The following is an 18,589-nucleotide window of genomic DNA, read 5'->3' as shown; positions in this document are numbered from 1 at the left end:
TGGCAAACACTAGCAACAAAGCTAAGACCAATCCAGCAATGTTCAAGCATTTCTACCTGTTATTTTATAAATGTGTAGGAAACTCCTCCTGGTCACTGGTCATTACTTTCTGAGATAGGTTGGTGGTCTTCTCGGAATATTTTTTTGATAAGTGAGCCCACTCCCTCCCCAGAGCGGCATACTCCTTGGTAACTTCTGAACTGAAAATCACACTGAACACAGTTGTGCATATTTGAAAATGGCACTGCAGTACTGAAGTGGCCATGGCCGTCACCGGGTGAACGCAACTGACAACGATCATTACTGAGACAGAAAGCACAGCACACCAATGTCCTCCTGACCTTGGCACCAAGATCCAGCCCTTGGCCCATCAGCCAGTACTTCCTGTTCTACCAACAGGCTACTTTCCAAGTACTCTCTTTTGTCTGAGACTAACTCCAATGTCTTCCATTCTGAACCAGTCCAGTAAATGCTTATTTGGCTGACCCGCCAAAATCCTGCAGAGGCCTGCACAGGAGCTTTCCTGGGAGGCAGGCCTCTGTCTTCACTCATCTCTGAATGCAATGATCCTCTTTCACACTTCGTTGTTCAGTAACCGTGGATTTTCCACTCAAGCACAGTGTCAAAGGATTGTGACTTAACCAAGACCTGGGTCCAGAGTGTGCTAACCCAGGGGTCAGCAAACTTCTTCTGTAAAAGGTCACATGGTAAACATGTCAGGTGTTTCTGCCCATACTGTCTCTGTCATAACTACGTGATTCTGTCACAGGCAATAGGTAAACAAAGAGTGATTATGGTCCAACAGAATTTTATTTTTGAATAATGAAATCTGAATTTGATATGATTTTTACATGTCACAAAATACTATTCTTTTTTTATTCTTTTCAACCGTTTAATAATACAATAACTGTTGAACTTCAGTTTCTCATTTGACACGTTGTCACTCCCATCCTCACAACAGAAAGCTGAAAAAACTGAGAATCAACAACTCTTCTTAGGTCCACTAGAGAACTGAGGTCACAGAGCAAATCAACACTCCCAAAACTGATGAGACAGGCAGAGACAGAGAACAGCATCTTTCCTGGAGCAGAAACCCTGCTGGAGTCAGCACTGGGCAGGAATACTGGAAGGGTGACTGGCTAATTATCTTTTAATTACTAGCTACTGGATTCTGGGCTTGGTCTGGCTTGAGAGACTACGGATTCCTGGGGGACTGGCCCTGAGCGGGCCTCGTCACTTTCCTGAGTTTCATCTCCAGTAGCCCCATCAGGTTTCCCTATGAAGATTGGAGGAAAATCCTCTCATGCTCCAGCAGGGGAAGGAAAAATAACCATTTTTAAATATACCCAGACTGTTCAAGATCTGCCCTCAAGGGAAGCTGTACCACCAGAGCCTAAGCTGCCGAGGTTTCATCAGAGCCTAACTGATCTGGGGGAAGGGAAATACCCAACTTCGGCCCCTTCTAGACTTCCTGTCTCACCTAAGGGGTGAAAAAAAAACTCTGAGAAGCACTTGTGAAGAACTCTATATAGTCAAATTTATTAATCTTACATTCATTTTCTGATAGAAAAAAATCATAAAGTCAAAGGACAAACGGAAAACACATTTGCAACTAATGGGAAGCTAATTTCCTTAAACTATAAAGAATACCTACAAAGTTAATTAACTCAACAGAAACATGGGCAAAGAATATAAACAGGAAAGAGAGTTAAAAGCTCTTAAATCTACAATGATAGAGACCCACTAAGGACAGAGACCTAATCTCTGGGTGACAGAGTACTTCCACTCCCCTCATATCATAACACCACCTCAGTAGGGCTCTTCTATCATAATAGGGGATTACAGCTGAAAAGAATCACAAGTCTCAGATTCCATTTAAAAAGGAGTCTTTAGGGAAACCTAAGACAACAGGGAAGGCAAAAACAAGGACATCAGCAGAAACTTCACCTCTTAAAATTCACAGCTACAGCAAGCAATAAACACAGCCTAACTCCTCGGCAGTTACACAAAAAAAGAGTTGGTATACCGGAATCGGCCAACAGGCCATGGTGAACCAACCCCTGTGCCAAACTCTAAATTGGTTTCAACACCCTTACAGCCACCACACCGCCTCCCGGCTGCTCCAGACATCCCACACACCTCTATATTAGCAAATAGGAAGCTCAGGTCCACATGGGAAAGTTGGCCTAGACTCTACCCACAAGGGAGAATGATAGTTGGCCTGTAGGCTTACCCAACCCTAGTTTACTTATTTCTAATCATATTTTATTATTTGTTAAGAGCACACAAACTTTAAAAAGAGAGAACACTTTGAACACATTCCATAACCCAAACCTGTCAAGTATTGTTAACTGAAGAGATCTCTTCTAGATTTTGTCTGTATAGCCGTGAACATGAGGTAAATATAGCCAGAGTTGGCATTTTTTAGTAATCAGTACCCACACATTCTTCTATGCAGCTCTACAATCTTTAAAATCATAGTTTTGAGTTGGCATAGGACATTCTATGGAACAAACAAAGACTTTCAGTAGATGTGTTTCTTTTTATCCAAATCATAACTCAAACTATGATGTAGGATTCACATCAAGGCTGGATTCCATCTATCCATCTTGCAATGGCCTGACTGTGTCTCCCCACAAAATTCATTTGTTGAACTTCTAATGCCCAAGGTCATAATTTTAGGAGGTTGGGCCTTTGGGAGGTGCTTAGGTCATGAGGGTGGAGCCCTTGGGAATGGGATTAGTGCCTTATAAAAGAAACCCCAAAGAGCTCTCTTGTCCTCTCACTATGTGAGGATAAAATGAGAAGTCTGCAACCCCGGAAGAGGGCCCTCGTCGGACCATGCCGGCACCCGCCTTCCAGACTCTAGAGCTGTGAGAAATAAATTTCTGGTGTTTCTAGGGTACCGGGTCTGTGGTATTTTGTTACAGTGGCTGGAACAGACTAAGATGCATGTCCTTCAGTTTATGGATTGCTGGTTCCTAAAAACGATAAAACATCTGGAAAAGAACCCAAGTGATTCTTCACACAAATATCTCTGATATATTTTGAAGAACAACCTGTTTTTCTCAACTTCTCAGAAGTTTTCATCTTTCAGTGGGACAATATCTACGTTTAGAAGCTACCACAAGTGTGCATTCCCGAGAACTGAATTTGATTACACATTTTGCCCTGAGTTGACTTTAAGGGCCGATTATAGTGAATTTCAAGAGTCACATAAAAAAGCACTACCAGCACCAGCTGGCACAGGGCATGAGACGCACCAGCAAGTTTATAAATGTGCTCCCTGTCACTGCAGTTCTATTCACTGACACAAGGCCCTGCTGTTTTCAACCATCTGCAGGTCCAGCAAACAGCGCTAACAAGTGTGATGGTTCTGCAAAGCAGGCAAAATGTTTAGGATGAGACCAGCCAGGAAACCCATTTCCTTTATCCCCTAATCAGGATGAAAAGAGGGACGGGGCTCATGAAAGGCTGTGCATTAGGACATGATCCCCGGGCTGTCATCTCTTGTTACCTGCATGAAAGGAGGGGATTGTCTGGGTTTGGAGGGGGGAAGGACGGCTTCGACTTGATGATCCAATCCAGCTGCTATTCATACACTGGCTTGTTGCCAACCTAAGTTACTCTGCCATATGTGCCATTCATTCTCTGGTTTACATTATAATGTACAGTGCTTTGGGCCTTATTGATCAAATAGTGGACTTTATTAGTATTTTGTACCCATACCTCTATACAAACTAACCCTGTGAACAAGGTCCTTGTTTAATGTTCTTTTTTTGTGCCCCAGTATCCAATACAGTGTTAAAGTATACAGTGGGCATCCAATAAGTGCATGCTGAATTGGGAAAATCCTAAGCAATGGAATTTAACCTAAGCAGAATAATAGTAAAAACAGATGATATTTATCATGCATTTTATCTTTCAAGAGTGCCTGACGACAATCCCTTGTAGTAGGTAGTATTAATATCCCCATTTTATAGGTGTGGAGACTGAGGCACAGAGGTACACAGCCAGGCACACTGGGGACTAAAATAGCCCCTCTGACACTGAAGCCAGTCTCTTACCTACACTGAACTATCTCAGAAACTTCTATATCTAGTACAATGACTGTGAGCTCATAAAAATCAAAAAGTTTCTTTTGATATTCAGACATTATGAGTCCTACATATCTCATTACTCTATGTACTTATATTCCAAGAACTGCTTGGTAATGATGTCCATTGTGAAATGCAGAGCTGGTTTTGAAAAGCGGACAGACAGCTACAGAAAAAAAGAATGCAGATTTCCTGGAATACTCAGAAAAATGGTTAGCTTACTAGGCCACAAAGAAAACTTCAACAAGGAGTCAATTCCATTGTTGGACTAATCCTTAAAATGTTCTTTCTTCCTGGGGAGCTGACACCCCGATTTCAGCTCCTGGTAACTCGCAGTTACACTGGTCTTTGTTCTAACACGAATGACCTACTCCTTTCCAACAGTCTCCTGGCTGGTCTCCCTTTACTTGTTTTAGACACCAAACAGCAAGGTATTAATGGTAAAACTTGTTCTTAGTATATAAGATTATAGGGCATTTTTAAACAATGCAACTTCAACAAAATGAAATAAACTACAGATGAATCAAGATAGAAACTTAAATCATGGAATCATAAAATATTAGAAGAAAAATGACCTTTAGAATAATCTTAAAATGAAGTAGCCCTTTCCACATGACATAAAATACCATTTCAAAAAAGACTAATGAACTTAACTATATAAAAACTCTAAAAAATTTCTAAATGAAATTCACAGTCAAACGAAGTCAAAAGACAAATGGGAAACATACTTGGAACTAATATGAGACTAATTTTCTTAAATTATAAAGAACATTTACAAGACTTAATCAACCCAACAAAAAATGGATGAAGAATATGAACAGGCAAATATATCAAAAGGCTCTTTAATCTAAAATCTGATATTCAACCTCACTCAAAATAAGTGAAATACAAATCATAGCTACAAGGTTGCTTTTTTCACCAATTAGATAAGCAAAGACCAAAAAGCTTGATAAACAATGTAACGGGCAAGGGTACAAGGAGAAGCACCCTCTCAATACACTGCTGTGGAATGCAGACTGTCACAATACCTACAGAGACTAATTTGGGAATGTTCTCAAAGTCTTTGATTACAAAAACCTTTGACTCAGGATAAATTCTAATTCTTGGAATACTTTTACAATATGTCACAGGACGTACCTCAAAGAATATACGTTACAGTCTTGTTTATGATAGCAGAATAATGGCAACTACCCAACATCCTATTGAAGGTGGGGTTAAGTAAATTGTGGTACACAGAATCTCATCGAGAGAATAAATAATGATACATTTATGCAGTAATATACAAGGCAGCTGTTAAAGAGAGTAAGGCAGCTTCTTGAGTATGACTTGGAAAGATATTCAAGAAACACAGATTAGTGAAATAATGTGTAAGGCAGGGTGTCTGGTATGGCCTCATTTGTTTAAGAAAAGTAACCCAGAATATGTACCCATATGTGTAAGGAAACGCAGAAACTACATCCAGAAATCTGTGTAAAATCCTAACAGTGACTAGCAGTAGTGTTTGCTTCCTGGGAGGGAGCTCAGTGACTGGAAGCCAAGGGTGGGAGAGAAATTATTTTTCAGTTGTACCTGTTGAACTTTTACATATGTTTTATATAGCTGAGTTAATATATATCCTTCAATAATCCCTAGCCACCCTTCACTGCCCTAAAACCTCTAAACTCAGAGAATGTGCATCAGGTTGAACCCACACAAAAAGCACCACGGTCGCTTCTGACCCTCACCCCAGGCCCTGCCCACTTGGAATAAACCTACCAGGAGGCAAACCAATACATTTGTAAGTATAGAGTTTCATATGTGATGCATGAAGTTACCATCCAAGAAAACCAATAATCCTTTTGATGGATAGTTTGTTGCCTCCCCAGTATCAATTCTCCCTTTCTTCACTAACACTAGAACCTCTATTTGATTTAGGGGGGCCAAGTACCCAACTAAAAAACACACATTCCTTGCCTTCCTTGTAGGAAATGGTGGCTAGGGTGAGATATAAACAGAATTTGTGAGTGGGGATTCCAGGAGCGCTTTCAAAGAGAGGTAACTTTGGGGTGGAGAAGTGTCTTTTACTGTTGCCCTTCCCCATCCTCTGACTTGGATTGTGGATATAATGGCTAGAATTTCAGCAGCCATTCTGTACAGAAGTGCTAAGGTTGGTGGGACTACAGGACAAGGGTCTTTCATTGAGCTACCCCTGGACCACCTACGTCTGGGCTTTATGTAAGAAAATAAACCCCTGGTTTTTTAAAGCTACTATAGTCAGATCTCTGTTACCAAGCAAATAGAGTTTAAGTGATGCATTCCTTTTAAAATTATTCAGTATTCAGCAGACAGCTGACTTCTGCTTTAGTAAGGCTTTATACTGGCACTGGGGGACTGTGAAAATGACAAGGACATGGTGCTTGGCCCAGGATATTCACTGACCAAGAGCTCTGCAACTACTGGGAACAGGCTCCTCCTCCCCCTTCCCTCTTTCCTTCCTTCCTTTCTGCCCTTCATTGAAAGTTAAAGGACCTGCTAAGAGGGAAGGACCAGTACTTTACCTACACTCATATAATCCTCTCAACCATGAGGTTATTGTCATTTTTTGCAGATGATGAAAATGGGGATAAACAATTGGAACAATATAATACATAGCAGACCCACAATGCAAATCCAGGTGTGACTGATTACAAAATTCAAGCTCTTACCACCAATTTATCTATGTATTTCTAACAGTTTCTGCTCAATACATTTTATAGCAAAGCTTTTTGGCACAGAAGTTTCAAATCTATTTTCACCACTGATATCATTTAGCAATGTGAAATCACCACCCTCTCTTGTGTATAATACTTTTTGATTAATACTATTTTTCTCTTACTTTCATCCACTTATTATCTTTTTTACTATTAAATCATTTAACACATATTGAGCATCAACCATATACTAACTATACACTGGCAATACCAAAGTAAGGCATAAAGTTTGTCTCTAAGGTAATTAGAGCAGTTATTAATTAATAAAATATTGCATAATGCAACAATGGGCTAGATGATGTTTATTCACCGGTAATGAATGCAAATGACATCACACTGCTTTTTCATCCACTTTGAAATATCTCATGTTTCAATAGAAGAATTTAACCCTACACATTTGCACTTTGGGGTACATTGCTGTTTTTTTGTTTCCTTGCTTTTTCTTTCCGACTACTTTTTTTTTCTGTATAGGCTGTTTTTTATCCTATGTCCATTTAGAAGACAGACATCCTATTGCTAAGTGTATGAACAGTCATCACAGTGTTTCTTCACAAATACAAAAATGTCTCATTTATCTAATCAAAACAAATAAATAAACAAGAAAGTATTTGAGGATGTTTTATAGATTACCAGAAATATACTTCTGGTATACGTCGTTCAGCCCCACTCTCCTCTACTACCCAGCATTTATTAGTTTATCTGGGTTTCCAAACCTAGTCATTACCGTGTGTGTGTGTGTGTGTGTGTGTGTGTGTGTGTGTGTGTGTGTGTGTTATTCCTTTTTAAGAACATTTTTTGTCCTTTGTATTCTAGTTTGTTTCCATAGTTACAGCAATTATTAGCATCAGTTCTTATGCTGGCCGTTAGCATTTTTATTCACCTGACCTTAAAGTTCAGGCAAAGCTGAATGATGACTCTCTGGAGATTCCTGTGGTGGGTGGGAAGCTGGAACAAGCTGCTTCTAAAATCCCTTCCCACTCTAGGGTACTTTATAGCTGCACACAATGCATATAAATTGTTCATAGGCACACCATGACTTTCTAGTCCGTAACACAAAGAGTTTGCATATTTAGATGTATTACTTGGTTTGCTTATACACTCTTTAGACCTTGAAAATGTTCACAATAACAACAAAAGGTGGTAGAAGGATCTAGTGGTAAAGATGCTTGGAACACAGGCTCTACAATGGGACTATGTTGCTTCAAATCTGGGCTCTGTCACTTGTTCCTGTGTGACCTTGGGCTAATTACTGATCATCTCTGTGCCTCAGCCTTCTCATCTGTGAAATAGGGAAGAGCTCCACAGAGCGTTGTTCTGAGCCTTCAATTTGATAAAACACATACAGCCCTTCCAGGATGTCTCAATAAAAAGTTTCTTCTATTTGTATGGTTTTAGCCAGATCTGTTGTTTCTTGAGCACGGTGGCGTTACCAATACAGCGGTAACTGCAGTTTGTGCCTTTCTGCACTTTCCAACACTAACCTCTCTGGTTCTCTATAAGTGTTAAGCGAGGACTGTGAGGGATGCGAGGAGAAAGCACTTCTCTACTCCTCCCCAGAGTCCTGCTGGGATCACTCAGGGAAGATAGTCCTACCCCAGCCAAGCAGCGGTACCTTCCCAGGGTGTCCATCATTTAACTGCAATTGCATTCAATTGGTTTGTTGATCTTTCCAAGAGCCAAAAAGGCACTCTGATGTTCTAAGTGCTAAGCTAGAAATAAAAGCAGTTGTTCCTGCCTGGGAAATCTGCCACAGAAAAGAGCAGCAAAGCCCAGCACAATTCACCTGGGACCAAGACTGCCCAACCTGTACATGTTTGCACCACAGTCCCCGATGGACACACTGTCCTCATGCTGCTCAAGTTCCAGAGAAACAGCCCTTGGCCATGTGTGGGTACCCTAAAGCCAGGAGGGGCTGACACATGGCAGCTGCTGCTTTCTGTGTCACTCTTGCATTGAGAGAAGGGGTCGATTTCTCTCCCTCATTAATCTGGGTGGGCTCGGGAGCTGCTTTGACCTATAGACTGTATGGCAGAAGTGAGGTGGCGTGCCAGTTTCTGGGCCCAGACCTAAGAGACTAGCAGCTTCCACTTCTGGTCCCTTGGAAAACTCACTCTGGGGGATGCCAGCAGCCAGCTAAGAAGTCCACTCTGAGCCCACCACGCCGTGAGGAAGCGCAAGCTAGCCGCACAGGGAGTCTGCCAAGGGAGAGCTGCTCACAGAATCCTCAGCTGACCCAGCCATCTCTGCCTCAGATGCAGACGTGGTTAAAGCCTTCAGATGCCTTATAATTTGACAGCAATTGTAAGGAAGGACCCAAAAGAGAACGTCTCAGCTGAGTACCTCAACCGCCTGAACTGTAAGAGAAAATATTTTTGTTTTAAATTACGAAGTGTTGGATGGGAACCAGCACATTTAAAATGCCTGACCGAATGCTCAGTCTAATCCTAACATGGGATCCATTATCATTAGTGATGCACCCAAACTCGCCTAGCAAACCCGCTGCAGGCCAAGGTCTAGAGCCCGGGCAGGCCTGCACTCCTCGTCCAGTGCTCTCTTCCTACATGTAGTTGTTGGCCCTCCAGTCAGTGTTCTGCTGCTTATAATCAGCTGCTGTATTTTGCGGCAAACATTCCTATGCACCCTAGCTGTGTTTTAGATTACAAAAGGCATCTCTTCCTACCAGTTTATATCTATAACCATTTCAACATCTGACCCTATAGGAACCATCTTGGGATGCCTTCTATTAATCCTACATTGCCAGGTGGCTTTTCCTCCCAACAAACACTGATCCTAGTTTCACACAAAGGGACAAGAAAAAAAACCATTACCATTCACTCTGCAGAAAGTGAGCTCAGCACAGATCCTTTCCTTAGCCTCCCTCACCTCACCCCCTACTTTCATCGCTGCCATCATGATATGAGCTGTGCCTAATCATAAGGCATTTCTTTGCCTGATTTCAAGTGCTTCTTGAAAAAACTGGACCTTCAAACAACTTAGCCTTTGATATTAAAAGGGAGAATATAAATCCTGTGCGCAAAATGTATCTCTTAAAATACAGACTCTTAACCATAGAATCATCTAATGGACTGTGCTTATTTTCTTAAGAAGTTTATTGCTGGTTCCAATCTTTACCTATGTTTCAGTTTATCTGGGAGAGAGAAAAAGACAAGCAGAGGTAGGGAAGAGCAATGACCTTGGAATTCAAACAGCAAGAGTCACTTTGGGTTGTCTGTTTCCAGACTGTTCCCTCAATGGAAAGGTGAGTAAAGTCATTATGTGGGGAGGGTGGACAGACCAGACTGGCTTCAGTGCCCCTGCATTTGTGGCTGGGATAGAATGGAACCAGCAGCCCCATAGCCCCAGGAAAGGAAACTGCTCTGTCCCAGAGGGAGGTTAACAAGGTTTTGGGAAAAGAGCAAGGTCCAGGAATCCATTCAAAAATTAGAATCTGGAGAATGAGATAAAAGAAGATCAGATTTATGGAAAGGAAGGAAACATGGGTGGTATTCTCCTTTAGTCTCCATTATTTGTGTTATCGGAAGAGTGGAGAAACAATTATTCTATAGAAAAAAGCACCTGAAAAAAACTGTTTCTGTATAAAAATAAAGAAAAGGACAGATTTAGGGGAAAATACGTAAGTATGTTCTGTTCTATTAGATCACATGAGTTTAAATTTCTTTGCTAAGAAGTGAATATGACTAAGATTATTTAAATGCAAGTGGCATACGCTTACATTTTTTTCTAGCAGTCAAGCAGTTTGGACTTGAGAAGCCTTTAATTGGTTTCTGTCTTCTTCCCAGTCAAGAATCTTTTTCAACTCGAGGGTCTAACTTGAAAACAATGGAAAAACATGCTTCAAACAAAATAAAACCATGCCTGCTTTTCTTTGAAATTTACCCCCAAACACAGTGCTTTAATCAAGCTCCCAGAGCACCTTTAAAACAGAATTTGGCACTATTAACAGAGATCTTCCAAAATATGTTGCTCTCTGGAGTTCTACTGGGAACAGTGTTACAATACATGTTATATCTCGGTTCTGTCAAGAATCTTCTGGATTGCCTCTCAGATACGAGGTTAAGGACATGGTCTTTCTTTATTTAAATATACAGTATAACAAAGGAGGCTGATAAATGTCTCCTAGCATCCAATACCACTGGAGTCAAGTAAGTTGAGACGAGAAGGGTGGGGATACCCAAATGTGTGTGTGCCTGACACAAGCAGGACAGAGCAGAGAAGGGGACTTAAGCTGAGAGACTCAGGGTCCAGAGCAGGAATGGAAGTTCTCCAGGTTACAGCAGCCATCAACAACATTCACTCAAAGCTGGAGGGGTCCTTGGACGGAGTGGGAAGAGAAGAAGAGAAGGGGATCGGGGACAAAAGAAGGTGCTGGAAGAAGCAGCCTGACAGGCAACACCTTTCATTAACAGCACCCCAACAAGGTGCCACAGTGGTGCCACACCAACACCGCTCGCAAACCAGGGAAGAAGGCAGTCCCTGACATTTTCAAGTCTATGGTCCCACAGAGGATACACAATAATAATACTTTCTTTAAAAACCAGTAAAGCAACAGGAACCAAGATCTAAAGGAAAGACCTGAATGGACTTGGGGTAATGTGGGGGAAAGCCGCTTGGAGGAGCCTATTTTGAATGGACCTTAAAGGGCAATCGGCTTGGCTGAGAATGGGCGCACGTCCTGGAAGAAGCCCAGATTTAACTGTAGCACAGAAGCAGGACTTGAGGTGAAATGCTTCTGGCTTTATCTGTTCTGAATGCTTATTCTGAGTTTCATGGTAGTAGCTGAGGGTACACAGTCTGGTCCCTTTAGGAATCCTCAAGTTAACAGGGAAAGAGCCATGTAAACAAATAATTACCATCCAGTACGGCAAGTGCAGGAAAAAAACCTTATGTCTATCACACGATTACTTCATGTCAAGTACAGTAACTTGAGGTTCATATCATTTAATATTCCCAAGCACCCTGTGAAGTAAGGACTATACAGCTGAGGACACTAAAAGGAGAGGAATTTGTTTAAGCAAATGTTCAAGGTCACTGATATAAGTAAGTGGATAGGGCTGGGTTTTAAAGCCACATGTTCTGGATTCTTTTAACCACTGTACTACAGTTCTGTACAATTTGCTGTGGGAAGGAAACTAATATTTATTGGAAGCAGTGCTATTTCGTTTAATCCTATCAGTGCCCCTATGAAGTTGGCACCGTGTCTACAGGATGGATGAGATGACTAAGGTTCAGTTTGCAGCCGGTTCTCAACATCTGTTTGGTCTGATTCTGAAGTCCACACTCTACCTAGTAAGCCATACTCCAGGCAAAAGGATGAAGTCACCAACTCATTGGGAGGCTTGGGAGACCTGATACAAGTGGAGAGAGCTGAGTTGAATCTGAAATAAAGAGCAGGATATGAGCAGCTATAAAAGAATATTCCCAGTGGTGATACCAAGAGGAGCAAAGATATGGAGGAATTTAGAGCACGCCCCCTGAAGGCGCAGTCAGACATCCAATGTGGCTCCTGAAAGGGTTACACAGTGTGGCTCCGGAAAGGCTGCCTTGGGAAGAAGGTGCAGCCCGGAGGTGCAGGCCCTAGAGGCTATCCCATGCTTAAAGGAATGGATGTGATGGTCTGGGGAAATCCTTGGAGCTTTTCAGGGAGGATGGTAGAGTCTGATTTGCATTTTAGAAAGATCTCCCTGGAAGAGGAGCAGTAATTGGATCCACAGACATTTATTAAGAAGAATTGACAGAACCTGTGAGTGAGAGACAGGAGTAGAGGACAAATTCAAGGTATCTAGCCTGGGAGCTTGATGGCAGATTATAAAAACTGTAGAGAAAGAGGTTTCTAGGGAAGATGGAACATTCAGTCTTGGCATGTAGAGTTTGAAAAGCTTTTGGCATGTTGAGTGGTGCGGTCCACGAGGCAGCTCAGAGATAATTCTGGAACTCCATGGAAAACACGGAGTTAAACTTTTGTCATATTGCACTTGCCTAACACCCGAAAGGGAAAAAAAATAGTAAGAACAAGGTCAGCAGGGAAATAGCTACTCTGGCCTAGTTTGGCTTCTGTGTGTTTGCTTGCTTATTTTTGCAGGTTTTTCCCCCTCTTCCTCACATAGTCAGGATTTACTGAAAAACACTGGTTGCAGGCTTTTAGTCCAAGTGATACTCATTCTGCAACAGGATAACTGCACCCGGGTGATCCCAGCTCCAGAGCAAACACAGGGCCGGAGTTCACTGTTGTGGTGACGTCCCTCTGGCCTCGGGCAGGAGAGTCAAGATCAAAGCACACAGTGCCAATATTGTCTGATGAAAACCAAACTTTCTGCTTTTGATGTGGGCCAACCTCCACTGTTGGTAGGAACAGCGGAGCAGCGTAGCTAGACGACACTGCCAGTAAGTATAAACTAGGATGTACTCGATTAAAAAAGAGATTGAGAGAATGAAAGAGAGAGGGGGGGAGGAAGGGAGGAAGGGAGGAAGGGAGGAATGGGGGAAGGGAGGGAGGAAAAGAAATTAAGAAACTGTGATGTCTGCCTATGATCCAAGCAGTGATGCAGGGGACCGTGTAGCAAGGTAAAGATCTTCTGTTGAGGGTCCCCTTCTCCAGAGGAAAGAGCAGAGCAAATGGGATTCAGAATCCTTCATTCTAGTCTCACTGTGCTATAAACTGCCTGTGGGGCTTTAGAATGCCCTGCACCTTCTCTGGTCTATTCCCCAGAACCTGTCTCCAGCCCTTTCTGGCTTTCTAACATTCATATACCATGGCTGCTTCCGGGAGCTGCTCTTTAATCCCACATCCCACCTTCTTTCCTTCTTAGCAGGAAGGATGCCTGATCTCCTATGGGGGTAATGAGAGCCAGGGAGGGTATCTGAGCCATTCTACAAACTCTCAGAGGTGGTAAGGGGGCTCAGGTCACTTTGTGAAACTCCCAATATGCTATGAAGTTAAGAAATGGCAAAGCAGGATTATCAAAAGGCTCATATATTCTAAAATGCTTGCATTTCACCAATTACCCTTATTTACAACCAAGATAAAACTCCATTTGGGAACAATGTCAAGAGTCTCAATTGAGGCCTTTTATAAAACATGAGGTCCAAGGCTAAATGGCCGACCTGTTCTTCCCTCATAAATCTGGTCATTTGAGTGCCGCCAGAGGCTTAGCACATCACCATCACACGGTGGATAATAAAGAAGTACTTGCTAAATGAATAGATGCACACATGGATGAATAAACAGTCTGCATGTCCTTGGGCTCTGCATACTTCATTAGGAAAATAATAAGACGACAATGTGGTTATCTGAGAAGCATGTTGATTAAAGTCAGGCCCTAGGACTGGGCAGATCCTCAGAAATCACCCTTAGTCTATAGATCTAAGGGACAGAAATACAACTCTTACCTAGAAGTAGGAATAATAACCAGGTTTCAGCTAAATGTACCCAATACCAATCTTCAACTAGGATACATGTCTACTTGTTCACAGAATTAGAATGAGGAAGGACAGAACTCTCCAGAAGCCAGAGACTGGGTCCCTTGAAAAGAACATGTGCCGTGGTTTTGTTCATAAATGTTTTTGAGGGGATTAGGAGAAACAGTTGGTTAAGCAGCCTAGTCAAACCCTTACCCCATAGCTAAGTGGAAGACTGAAAAGACTGACAAACATGTTGAATTTGGAAAAAACTCTAGATCATGCATCACTGTGGCCTTGATGCTACAAGTATCTATTCCCCACCCAACCAAGCAGTTCCTATTGCTCCCAAAGTTTTGTTTTTCAACCAATGTCTCCTGCTAGATTTACCCAAAAAGAACTTCTGGTTGGTAACTATAAAGTAGAGAACCATCTTGGAATTACAGGGGGAAAAAAAATCAGCTGCTAAATGTTGGTTTCGGACATCTCATTACGGTAGGTAACTTCCCAGGATGTGCCATGGATGCATCCAAAGAGCCTGTGCAAATTTTGCTACAAATTCACAGCCCTTGGAAGAAAGAAAACATCACTTGACATCCACCTTCCTTACAGGGTTCACAGAGAGGATTAATGAGTTAATAAGCATTAAGTACTTTGCAAGCCACAGGTGACTGGCAAACATTATTAGGACCACATTTTTTTTCTACTAAAGTGGTTCAGGCTTTGAACAGAAGGTCAAATCCCAGGAGCAATGTCTACTTCTAATACAGGAAACCAGATGCCTACGCTCAGATAATAGGCTGCCTGTTAAAACACCCAAGGTTGTCCAGTCATGGGACAAATTTAGACAAAATGAAGAGAATAGTATCCCCCAAAGCACTAGTGGAGGTAACTGAAGTGATAAGCAATTCCAGTTACCAGTGGCACCTGCAGCTGCAGCAGAAATGCTTTGGTTAGACTGACATTTCTCTGAACTCTCTGCCTTTCGCAAGTCTAAAACTTATGTACTGTTTTGTAAACCACAGCTCTGTTAACAGGGTCTGGTCATTTACCTTGACCGCATCCAGAGTTTATGTGCACATGAACATAATCTAGTCAAACTGCAATAATTGCATTTATTTGGTACAACTCAGGTGGTTTCTAAGACTCCTGTTAGCAGGGAAAATATGGTTATTAAATTCACTTTAGGCTTAGATATGTCTCCTTCCTGTTGCCAGGAACATTTCTTCCTAACTCTATATTTACTCTCAAAGCACAAATACTGTGAAATGGTTAGGCAGCTAAAATATACTGAAAGATTTCCCATACCCCACAAAATGTATTCTATTCATTCTGCAACTGACAGTGCCTAAAACCCTAAAATGATCAGAGTCACCAAAAAGGGGAAAACTCCAGATATTTTTTAAGAAGTCCATGACCTCCAACTCAGGAGTCTTGACCCCTAACTTCATCATTGTTCTGGCATTTTCATTTTCAGGAAAAAGAATTAACCTACCAAGTCTATGAAGAGTAGATTTTAGGATGAAAGAATGGAGGTGGGGAAACATTTATGAAGACATCGGAGAAGTTCAGGAGAAATTGGTGGTGGTGGCAATTCACAGGGGCACCACTTTGCTATGTCTGTCAGGCTTTGTGTTAGCAGCTGAGTCTTCACTGACATAAAGGGTCCCAGGCTGTGTGAACACCCAACACATGCATACATAACCATGACTTGTATTACCTGCTATGGCTGCAGCATGCATACAATGTCCCCAAGCCACAAATTGAGAGGAACTTGATTGAGACTGGACAGTCATGAAAAACTTCACAAAAATGACATATTGAATAGGAGGATTTTGCCCATGTTGGAAGGAAATAGCTTTCCTGGTAGCGTGAGACGTGCACATGTTTAGCAGACACAACATGTTGAGCCATTTGTTCATTTATGCATCAGGCCTCTACTGTGTGCCACACTCCACATGGGGCCCTAGGTATGTTATACCGAGTAAAGCCCAGTGTGGAGAGATGAAAAAGTGGTGGCTGTCAGGCTGCAAAGTTTCGGTTATATTCTGATAGTTGCTACGGATTCAGCCAAGGATTTTGGAGCAGGCAAATGACATGATCACAACTTCTATTAAGTAAAATAGTTCCTGCCAAAAATAAAATGAAAAGATGGAGGAGTAGAGAAGCTGACAACTGACAGCCTAACTATGAAGACATTGCCACACCCTAGAAACAGGAGGGCAAGACCTGACTAGGACAAGAGCAGTGGCCACAGAGAGAAGCAGAAGGATTTGCAGACTGTAGCACAAGAATGAACTGACCTCTAAGAGACTGGCAGGTATGCAGCCCGAGTCTCAGTTTCCTGCCTCAGGTAAGTGGAAAGAGTGCGTGAGTCTGCCACTCAACTGAGGGGCACTGAGAGGAAGGAAGTTAGAGCAGGGGAGTGAAAGATGATGATTTGAGCTCGGGGCATGTCAAATTTGGGAAATTTCTGGTTCACTCATGCAGGAATGTCCAATGGGCATGCCTGAAGTTCAGGACAGAGGCAACAATTAGAGAAAGGGATTTGGGAGTTAGGTGCAAACAGGAGACAGTTGAAACTATGGAAGTAGAAAAGAAGTAAATTACAGAAGGAATCTTACCAAAGCTTATTATAAACATGGGGGATGATGTTCTAGTGAAAACAGATATGTGGCAGAACTAGGAAAGTGTGCTATTATGAAGTCAACAAAGAAAGTTTCCAGAAAGAGGGCTGGTAAGTAGCAAAAAGCACTAAAGACATAATTCCTTCTACATTTCTTTTCACTCCATCACCAAATTTGTTTGTCTCATTTGCAGACACATCCTTTAATACCTCCATTTAGGTTATGCCTTCATATTTATCTGTGACTGTGGCATATATGAGTTAAGCCTGAAACTCCATTAACACTGATGTTTCCTGTGTCCCCTTTGCTGAGATATCCAACGTGATCAAGAGTTAGAAAGGAGGAGCAGACACGTGTCAGATTATTTGAATGGACTCAAAGAAACACCATATGGTCAATGTGAAAACCTCTGTAAAATGTATTTTATTGCCATCATGGATGACAAAGAGGTTTTCTAAATTATAAGTCAGTCATTTACTTAACAGCATTTCCAGAAAATTCTGAATGCAGAAATGCTATGTTTCCAAGAAACAGTAATGGTGTCTTCGATTCCGTGTCTTACTCTTTGAATAACCAAATTCAAGTTTCTTGGAAGAGGAAAGCTGCAAGACCAAATCAAGCTAAAGCCACCAATTAACAAACTGACACTCTCCTAGCAGTTTGGTTAGTATTTAAGGTCAAAGAATAAAGCATCTTACCTGCTAAGCATCTGTGCATTTTTTTTAAGTGATGAGCTATCAGGATAGACATTCTTCCTCTTTATAAAAGCAACATGCACTGATATTTTCAGTTCAGTTGGTGTTTTACTTTATTTCATTTAAAATAAATATATGCAGACCAAAAAGTATAAAAGAATAAAAACATAACAACTCAAGGCTAACATGAACTTGAGTAATCAAACCATACTCCTTCCTGTCTTGTGTTATGCCCCATGGAAATCTTCTCATCCCTGGTTTCCCTTTGACTGAAGCTAAAGCTCTTTTCTCAAATAAGATCCACAGAGAGTAAGAGCCCTAATGGGGCCTGTTGACCTACAGGCTACCACGAACGTCCGCTGAATCAGTGATTCTTCACTTTAAAACTAGTAAGTGGCAGGGAGTGAAGAGATAATGTCTAGAATTGATGATCAAGGAAATGTCGCATAAGCATATTATTAAAATTAGGGTGGTAACCACTAAAAGAGCTAAATATGGAAACTGTGCAAAGTGGTTTCCTTTGGGAGTTGAAGAGGGTGGAGTTGGCTGAGGCAAGAGACTGTGCTTTTCATTATAAGATGTGTACTTTGCAATTTGTCTAACCAACAGCATTTTTATTTGGATAATATCAAAGTGGGAAAAAGCAATTAAATGTTGTTACTACATGTATGCTTAATTTGTCTTTTGTAATAGAGATTTTTGGATTTATGTTCACAAAGTCACAAAAAAGACAGAGATTATTTTCTATTTTACTATTAAAAAGCTGAGACCCAAATAAGTTAAATGAGCTACCTAAGGCCACAGAGCGTACAGCCAAAGCAAGAAGCCCACCTCTTTACCAAGTCTCTATTTCATCCACGCATTCATGGGCTGTCATTTCTTTAAACAAATTTCACAAAATAGTAATGGATTCATTACTATTCGGGAATTTTCAGACTATACTAAAGGTCCCCCTAGGATATTATTCTATCACAGCTTGGCCTCAATCAGGCATTATAAATGTCTAATGTGAAGAAGAAGAAGAA

The 18,589-nt window shown here is 41.5% G+C and overlaps 1 protein-coding gene across 1 annotated transcript in view; it reads right to left on the bottom strand.

The window, feature by feature from the left end:
• The window catches only part of SNTB1 (syntrophin beta 1), a 227,767-nt gene that overhangs the window by 188,304 nt on the left and 20,874 nt on the right, over positions 1-18,589 (bottom strand). The window lies entirely within an intron of this gene.

This window comes from Manis pentadactyla, chromosome 3, assembly GCF_030020395.1.
Source record: "Manis pentadactyla isolate mManPen7 chromosome 3, mManPen7.hap1, whole genome shotgun sequence".
Classification (NCBI taxonomy): Eukaryota; Metazoa; Chordata; class Mammalia; order Pholidota; family Manidae; genus Manis; species Manis pentadactyla.
This window is presented reverse-complemented; position numbering and strand designations above follow the sequence as displayed.